Source organism: Tupaia chinensis, unplaced genomic scaffold (assembly GCF_000334495.1).
Source record: "Tupaia chinensis unplaced genomic scaffold, TupChi_1.0 Scaffold143584_1, whole genome shotgun sequence".
NCBI lineage: Eukaryota > Metazoa > Chordata > Mammalia > Scandentia > Tupaiidae > Tupaia > Tupaia belangeri.
The window spans coordinates 7,150,891-7,160,106 of NW_006203430.1; the positions used below are offsets into that span (position 1 = coordinate 7,150,891).

At 43.5% G+C, this 9,216-nt stretch overlaps 1 pseudogene; it reads left to right on the forward strand.

Moving 5' to 3' along the window:
- Positions 1 to 8,265: 8,265 nt before the first annotated feature.
- LOC102484871 (proteasome subunit beta type-3 pseudogene) lies at positions 8,266 to 8,834 on the forward strand (annotated as a pseudogene).
- Positions 8,835 to 9,216: the final 382 nt, after the last annotated feature.

Here is a 9,216-nt window from a genome sequence, read left to right on the forward strand (position 1 = left end):
CTTCAGTTTCAAGTTGCCTTTGTCAGAAATCTAACCTTCATCCTAATTCTGAAATGAAAACTTCTGTTTTAAGATAGTCCATATTGGAGCCAGCAGGTGATATGGTGAAAGTGTTGGATTCTCACATGGCCAACCACAGTTCAAGTCCCAGACCCAGTGGCTTGAAAATCACAATAAACAGATAATTTTTGTTTAAGGTCAGTCTAGAGTTAGCATCCTAGATTGTATAAAAACCCCTATCTTTCTTATCTTTTTTTTTTTTTTTTGTAGAGGTTTTTATCTTAAGGCATGTGCACTCACTGGAGAGAGAGAGACAGACAGACAGACAGACAGACAGACACAGTGAGAGGGGAAGTTGAGAAGTCACCCCCCAAGGGGGATGGTCATGCTTCAATCCCTTCTCCTCTATTCTTCTCCCAGAATCTTGAGCATATAAGCACATGCACCTGGCCTGAGTTTTAAGTCGCCGGGTGTGAGACTTGAACCACAGTCAACCACATGGAAGTCCAGCACCTTACCCACTAGCCACTTGCTAGCCCCAATCCCCATCTTTAAAGAAAAAAAAAAAAAAGGGTGAAAGCTTTACTGCCAGTCACCACCACCACCACCACCACCACTCCCCCCAGGGACTAGCATCTGGCCTTTTGGCCTGTTATCAATGATGAAAACCCACCACCAGCATTTTCCCACCACACACACACAAACCACTTACTTTCTCTCATCTAAAGCTACTATGTGTGCTCATCAGACCAGCAATCCTTGCACACTGGACATTTCCGAGGTTGACTGCTTTTTACAGAACTAACTTCCCTAATTTCTGCCCCTCCCTTAAGTTAGACATTACGGCCAGCAATATCACCCAAAATGATAAGTTGGGTCCAGACCCCAAATCCTCTCAAACTATTCCAAAGCCTATTAGAAATGCCAAGTTTTCTTCCATATATGTTCTTAATTATTAGAGTGTTCATTTCTCTTTCTATTCAGCAACCTTAATTAGCTAAACTTTATATTATCTCATAAAATAATCATTAAATGTCATCACTGAAAAATAATTACTGGGCCAGCCAGCGGGGGGTGGGGTGGGGGGATGGTTAAGGCAGCTACAGCCTACATGGCCGACCACATAGTTGAGTCTTGGAGCCAGCTGCTAGAAACACACCGGGTGCAAGTGTGTATGTGCCAAAATTCCCAAAAGGAGGGAGAAACGAAGGAGAAGGGCATGCAGTATGACCATCCTTCATACAGATTATTTCTTAGTTTCCTTCTCTTTCTCTCTCTAGCAAGTGCACACATCCTCTGGCAAATTTTAAAAATAGTAATAATTAAGAAAAAAAAAAGTTCAGTTTCACATAACCAAAATATTATCCTTATCTATTTTACATAATTTGACAACACTCAAAACTTGTAAAGCAAATAGGCTTCATCTCTTTATGCTAATTTTCAATGAGTCCTAGTGACAGTCTAGAAAATCATCTTCGGAAGAGTGCGGAGGGCAAGCACGAAGTGGGAGGAGTCCCTGCCCGTTCAGCAACGCCAGGAACAGAAGGGAGCAATGGCCGAGCGGCCACACTATCGACACTCCTGTGCGAAAGGACAGGAATAATGCAAGTTGTGGTTCTCTCTCTGTAAGTCATGTAGATTCTAATGAAATGTTTTCCTGATTAGTACTTCAAACATTGCTGAAAGTCCATAAATCCTCAAAAATAATGAGATTATGACACTACTGTACTTTTTTTTCCCAAAAAACAAAGAGAACCTGTGTCTTCCTTTAGGTATACCACAATCCTGCCATCTGTATCCACTGACATAAATCTATTAGTTATCTGCTCTTGAGATTTGGCTATATCTGATTTAAACTACAAAAACTACCTTAGCGCACATTTTTAATTGTTTAACCTTTACCATATATATTACCAAGAGGGACCAGCAGTTAGCGTAATGGCTATGTTGCTGGACTCCCATGTAGTTGACCATGGTTTGAGTCCCGGACCCAGTGGCTTAAACTCATGCCGGGAGCGTGTGTTGTGTGCCTAAGATCCCAAGAGGAGAATGGAGGAGACGGGACTGCGGCGTGGCCATCCCCCTTGGGGGTGGTGTCTCTCTGTCACTCTCTGTCTTTCTGGTGAGCGCACATGACCTAAAAAAAAAAGAAAGAAAGAAAGTGTGTATGTGTATATATATACATATACACATACACACACACACTATCAAGAAAAATCTTTCAGGGAACCAGCAGTTAGCGAAATGGCTATGTCGCTGGACTCCCACGTAGTTGACCACAGTTCACGTCCCGGACCCAGTGGCTTAAAACTCACACCAGGCACGTGTGCGTGCGTGCCCAAGATCCCAAGAGGAGAATGGAGGAGAAAGGATTGCAGCGTGACCATCCCCCCTGGGGGGTGATTTCTCTCTTTCTGTCTCTATGTCTCTCTCTGTCTATCTGGCGAGCGCACACGCCCTGTAGCGAAAACCTCTCCAAAAAAAAAAAAAAAAAAGAAGTATCTTTTAGGCCAGCCCCATGGCCTGGAGGTTAAAGGAGTCAGATCTCACATGGCTGACCATAACCCAAATCTCTACCCCACAGGCTTGAAATGCACGCCAAGCACACGCGTGCATGAGCCCACATCCTAACAGAATGGAGAACTGGAGGCGAAGGGACTGCAGCATGACTGCAACACATCAGGGGTGATTTTCCCCTCTCTCTGGCATGCACCTATAACCTCTGGCCATTATTTTATTTTATTTTTTTTTTTTAGAAAGGTTTTCGCTATAGGGTGTGTGCGCTCGCCAGACAGACAGAGGGAGACATAGAGACAGAAAGAGAGAAATCACCCCCCAGGGGGGATGGTCACGCCGCAATCCCTTCTCCTCCATTCTCCTCTCAGGATCTTGGGCACGCACGCACACACGTCCGGTGTGAGTTTTAAGCCACCGGGTCCGGGACGTGAACCGCGGTCAACTACGTGGGAGTCCAGCGACATAGCCATTACGCTACCTGCTAGTTCCCTGGCCATTATTTTTGAAAAGAAAAAAAAAAGAGGGACCAGCAGATTGCCTAATGGTTACTAGGCAATAACCATTGGTCAACCGCAGTTCAATTCCTGGATCAGGCAGCTTAAAACACACCAGGCGCATGTGCATGCATGCCCAAAATCCCGAGAGGAGAATGGAGAAGGGACTGTGGTGTGGCCATCCCCCTTTGGGGGTGATTTCTCACTTTCTGTCTCTATCTCTCCAGTGAGCGCGTGCATCCCATAGCAAAAATCTCTCTAAAAGAAAAATAAATAAATACCTTTCTGTAACTAACTTCATAAATTATACATTTTTATTATACTTATAAGTTAAATACTAAGTTATTTACATACAAATAGAAAATGATCATTAATGAAAGAAAAGGTTCAGAGTTAGGAAACAACCATCGCTGATGTTAAAACCTTCGGCAAGGGGGCTGTCAGATAGTGTGGTGGTTAAGGTTCTGGACCCCCACATGGTCAACCGCAATTCAAGTCCCAGACTTGGCAGCTTGATTTTTCCTTTTTCTTCTCTCTCTCTCACTCTCTCTGGTCAAATTAAATAATAATAATAAAGATAATAAATAAAGTCAAATAAAGTAATTCTTGAAAGGAAAAGACAAGGCTTCAGCAGGGCCACCAGGTGATGGGGAGGTACTGAATTCCATATGGCCAACTGCATGGTTCAAGTCCTGGACCCAGTGGCTTGAAAATCACGCCAGGTGTGTGTGCGTCCATGTACAAAATCCTGAGAGGAAAAAGAAGTGATTGTGAAGTGACACTCCCCACTGAGGGTGATTTCTCACTTTTCCTCTCCCCTCCCCCATTTCTTTGTCTGTCTCTGGTGAGTGCATATGCCTTATAGCTAAACTAAAAACAAAACAAAAAACACTTGAGCAATTTAGAAATTTAGCAATTTCTCATTAATAAAAATCAGTTGTATATACATCAGGCAATAGAATAATCCAAATGTTTTGTCTAGCTATGTCTTATCTGAGAGGTCTCAAATAAAATTTATTCTAAGGGTTTAGGAAGGAAATTTTATATGTGCCTTTTTTCCTTTAATTTGACCAGAGGGCACATATGCTTGGCTAGAGAGACATGGGGAGAGAGAGAGACTTTTTTTTCAACCTTAAGAGTCATTTTAGGGGGCCAGCAGGTAACATAGTGGTTAAGCACTGGACTCCCACACGGTCAACCACAGTTTAAGTCCCAGACCTGGCAGCTTGAAACTCACGCTAGGTGCATGTGTGTGAATGCGCAAAATCCTGAGAGGAGAATGGAAGAGAAGGGACTGCAGCATGGCCCTCCCCTTTCCCCCCCAACCCCGGGGGTGGGGGTGGTAGTGACTTCTCTCTTTCTGTCTCTGTCTCACGCACACACCTATAGCAAAAATCTTTAAAAAAAAAAAAAAACGAATCACTTTATGGAGACTAGAAGGTGGTGTGGTGGTTAAGGCACTGCACTCCTACATGGCCCACCATGGTTCAGACCCAGCAGCTTAAAAATTACACCAGGTGCATGTACACGCATGCCCAAAATCCAAAAAGGAGAATGGAGGAAAAGAGAATTACAGGATGGCCATCCCATATGTGTGTGTGGGGGGGGATTTCTCGCTTTCCCTCTCTGTCTTTCTCTGGTGAGCGCATGCACCCTATAACAAAAATCTAAAGAAAAGAAAGCATCATTCTGGACTTCTAAATATATCGTTAATATTGTTTTAGAATTTTATCAATCATGAATCAAAGAATACGGAAATATTCATCTTTTTACAAAGGGTAGGAATAGCTCAGTAGAAATATATTTCTATAACATATATGAGCTGACAAAATCCCTCCACATACATTTCATTCTCACAATTTTGTAAGAAGGGGTAGACAAATATTAATTCCATTTCACAGAAAAAGAAAGAGAGTCAGATGAGGCCAGGAGGTAGTCTAGAAATAACACAACTGGACCCCCCCCCCCCCCCCCGGAAAGGGCTTTGGGTCCCCGCCCTGGGAAAGGTCTTTGGTTCAAGTCCCAAGGGCCTCCTGAGCATGCAGGGCAGAAATTGTGTTCATGGTCTGGGGTGGCTATGACAAGGGGGTGAACCATGGTGTGAAGACTCTGTTATGGATGCCCGTATGTGTGTGTGTGTCTCTACCTTCCTCTCTTTTAAAAAAAAAAAAAAATGTTAGGTGAAATTCTTTGCCTGAGGTAAAGCCACAGTGTCAGAGCCAGGAATCAAAGTCTTATCTTCTACAGCCAGCTAACTCTTCCATTCTTTCCACGTTACCGTGTGATATTAAACAGCTGATTTGCAATGATCTGGAAGGTCAAAGGAACTTGAAAGTCATGACTCCATAGGGAAAATATTTTCCAGGCCAATTTAATTTCCAACAACTATAAGTCATCATCTTCCTTCCCTAACCTGCCCCACCTGCTTCCCTGACACCCAGTCAGTTTAAAAACCTTTGAAGACTCCTCTCTCTCACCCACACATCAAAAACTAAAGTGCCAGGGCCAACAAATGATGTGGTGGTTTGGGCACTAGACTCCCACACAGCCAACCCCAGTTCAAGTCCCAGACCCAGTGGCTGAAACTCACACCGGGCATGTGTACATGAGCGGCCAAAATCCCGAAAGGAGAATGGAGGAGAAGGGATGTGGTGAGGCCATCTCTCCGGGGTGGGGGGCAGTGGGTAAGTTCTCCTTTCTTTCTCTCTGTCTCTCCAGTGAGCACACATGCCCTATAGCAAAAATTTCTCTTAAAAATTTAAAAAAAAAAAAACTAAAGTGCCATGTCCTGTTCCATTTCCTAAATCACTCTCAACCTCTTTCTCTCCATTCCGACTCCATTACAGCCATAATTCTCCTAACTGGTTTAGCAACTTAAAGGCTACTAAGATCTAAAGATAGTATGAAAAGCCTACTGGAGTCTTTGCCCCCAGTTTTACCAAATTAAATACATCTTCTAAAGCCCCCATAGTTACCTTTCTACAAAGAGTAATCTGCTTACATCATTTTCCTGCTGGAAATCCTTATACGGTCCTAATGCAAACTCAACAGAGTAGCACCAAGTCCTTCGCAACCTGATCCCGGCCGACATACCTTTCCTGCCAGCCTCACTCCCCACCACTCCCACACACGTCTGATGCTGCAGGCGCAGCGAACACCCACTACAGGGACTAAAACAGGCTTAACCTCACGTGCCAACTCTGGGTACTTGGCAGTGGCCGCCTGAAGCAGCTCAATGAGAATTCTGAGGCGGCTTATAAATTTAGCAACAAAAACATATGACCCATTAGCCACGTCTGCTTTTGGTATGAGGAAGTGGGTGGCACACCAACGCCATCCTGAATGCCCTGCTGTCCTCTGAGTAGTATATGATACCCGTCTGTATTTCTGAACCTTCCTACTCACTGCTGCTTCTGCTTGCTACGTCCTTCCTTGTCTCTCACCGCTCATCCTTCGAGACTTCCAGACTAGATCTCTGAAACTTGCCTATTCTCACCAGGCAGAGTCAGCGGCTCTTCTCTGGGCTCATGTGCTTCTCTATCCATGTCTCTATTGTTTGAAGTGACTGCATTGTAGTGTGTTAGTTTATGCACCTGTGAGGTTTTTTTTTTAAAAAAAAAAAAAAGAATTATTTAACTTTCTTTATTTTAATTTGACCAGAGATGGACAGAGTGAGAGCAAGAGAGAGAGGGAAAGTGAGAAATCAAGCCACCAGGTCTGGGACTTGAACCACTGTCTGCCATATGGGAGTCCAGCGCCCTTAACCACCATGCCACCTGCCGGCCTCTACATCTGTGAGGTTTTTAGAAGGCATGGATGCATTTTATTCCTCTCCGTATCTTCAACATCTAGCACAGGTGCACTCGGAAGGCACTCCAATATTGGTGAAATGAACAGATGAATTCTGTAAATAGGGATTCCTCTAACATAGCATTTTCTCTACAACGCCAGGAAGATATGGCCAAGCCTGGAATCAGGCAACACAGGGTGATATTAGTCACTATATATTACCTGTCATTTGTGTGTGCATGTATGTGTGTATAAAACGCATGAATACACAGTGTGTATGAATGTGTGTATGTTTATATTACATACATATATAAATGTATATATGTGTATATATACATACGCACACACATTTCTCTCTCAGACACACAAGACATTAAAAGAGTGTTATCAGACAGGAATTCGGCCTCTAATTAGATTAGGGGCAAGAATGAAAATGGAAAATATAAGGAGAAAAAGACAACGGACCCAATTTTTAAAAATGCATCAGCAAGATAAAAAGATAAAAAGACACAAGAATCAGTTTTCAGAAGCCAAATATGGGCCAGCAGGTTCTGCTATTATTAAAACTATAACCCTTCCATTTGCCTGACAGGAATCAAATTCCTGCTAACTGTATGCAAATGTCCCAGATTGACTGTCTTTTGTTTATTTGCTTTTAGTCTGCTCGAAGGATGCACTCATCACAGAGAGAAAGAGACAGAGAAGTGAGAAATCGGCCCCCATGGGGTATGACACACCACAATCCCTTTTCTCTGTTCTCCTCTTGGGATTTTAGATACATTCACACATGCACCCAGCATGTTTTTCAAGCCACCAGATCCAGGACTTGAACTGCAAAATCGGCCATGGGGAATCCAGGTGACTTTACTTCTACACCCTTGATGGCCCAGTGTTTTTTTTGTTTTCTTTTTTTTTAATTGGCCAGAGGACATATACATTTGCCTTTCTAAAGTCTAGTGGACAAATATATTCACACAATAAAATATACTAAAATGTAAGTGAATTACAACTATATGCGAACAGTATGGATCAATCTCACAAAGTTCAGGGGAAAAGGTTAGACAAACAGACAGTACATGCTGCTTGATTCTCAAGATATAAACTCCAAAACAAGCTCAGCTTATGCTGTTAAGAGTCATGGTAGTGATGGGCCAGCTAGTGGTGTGGTAGTTAAGGTGACTGACCCCACATGGCTGACTCAGCAGTTCACAGCCTGTACCCAGCAGCTTGGAAAAACAAAAAACAAACAAACAAAAAAACCCACCAGGCACATGTGTATTCATGCCCAAAATCCTGACAGGAGAATAAAGAAGGGATTGTAGTGTGGCCATTTCCCTCAGAGATGCTTTTTCACTTTTCCTCTTTGTCCATCCCCACCTTCCCCAAGTGTACATGCCCTCTATCAATTAAAAAACAACAACAAAAAAAGAAGGAATGACAGTTGCGGGTCCTAGTAACTGCAATCATGTCTATTATGCCCTATAACGGAGGGGCCATCATGGCCAAGAAAGGGAAGAACTGTGTGGCCATCACTGCAGACAGGCACTTCAGAAGCCAGGCACAGGGGAGGACCTCGAACTTTCAGATGATCTTTGCTATGGGTGACCGGTACATAAGCCCACCGACATCCAGATAGTTGCCCAACACCTCAAGTTCCAGGAGGGCCGGAAGATCAAGCCTTACACCTTCATGAGCACAGTGGCCAACCTCCTGTATGAGAAACGGTTTGGCCCTAACTACACTGAGCCAGTCATTGCTGGGCTGGACCCAAAGGCCTTTAAGCACTTCGTTTGCTTTCTAGACCTCATCGGTGCCCCACGATGACCTTGTGGTCAGTGGTACCTGCTCTGAACAAATGTACGGCATGTGTGAATCCCGCTGGGAGCCCAATGGGGACCCAGAACACCTGTTTGAAACCATCTCCCAGGCCATGCTGAATGCTGTAGACCAGGACACAGTGTCTGGCATGGAAGTCATCATCTTTGCATTAAGGACAAGATCACTACCAGGACACTGAAGGCCAGAATGGACTAGCACTCCTCCCAGAGCCCACTTATTTTTCTGTTTGGTTTTTGGTTTTGTTTTTGTTTTTTTATTTTTTTTTTTTAATAAAATAGCCTTTATTTAAAAAAAAAGAAAAGTAATCTTGGCAGGAATGAATGAAAGGGTTTCACAGGCAGATCTTCTGCTAATGATGTTTTAGTCCTTTCTCTGGATCCTGGCTACATGAGTGTATTCTCATTGTGAAAATCCACCAATTATGATTTACGTACTTTTCTGTGTACTACATTTTAATAAAAATTTGCTTAAAAAATGTAGACGAGGGACCAGCAGTTGGCATAATGGCTATGTCGCTGGACTCCCATGTAGCCGACCATGGTTTGAGTCCCCGACTTGGTGGCTTAAACTCACACCA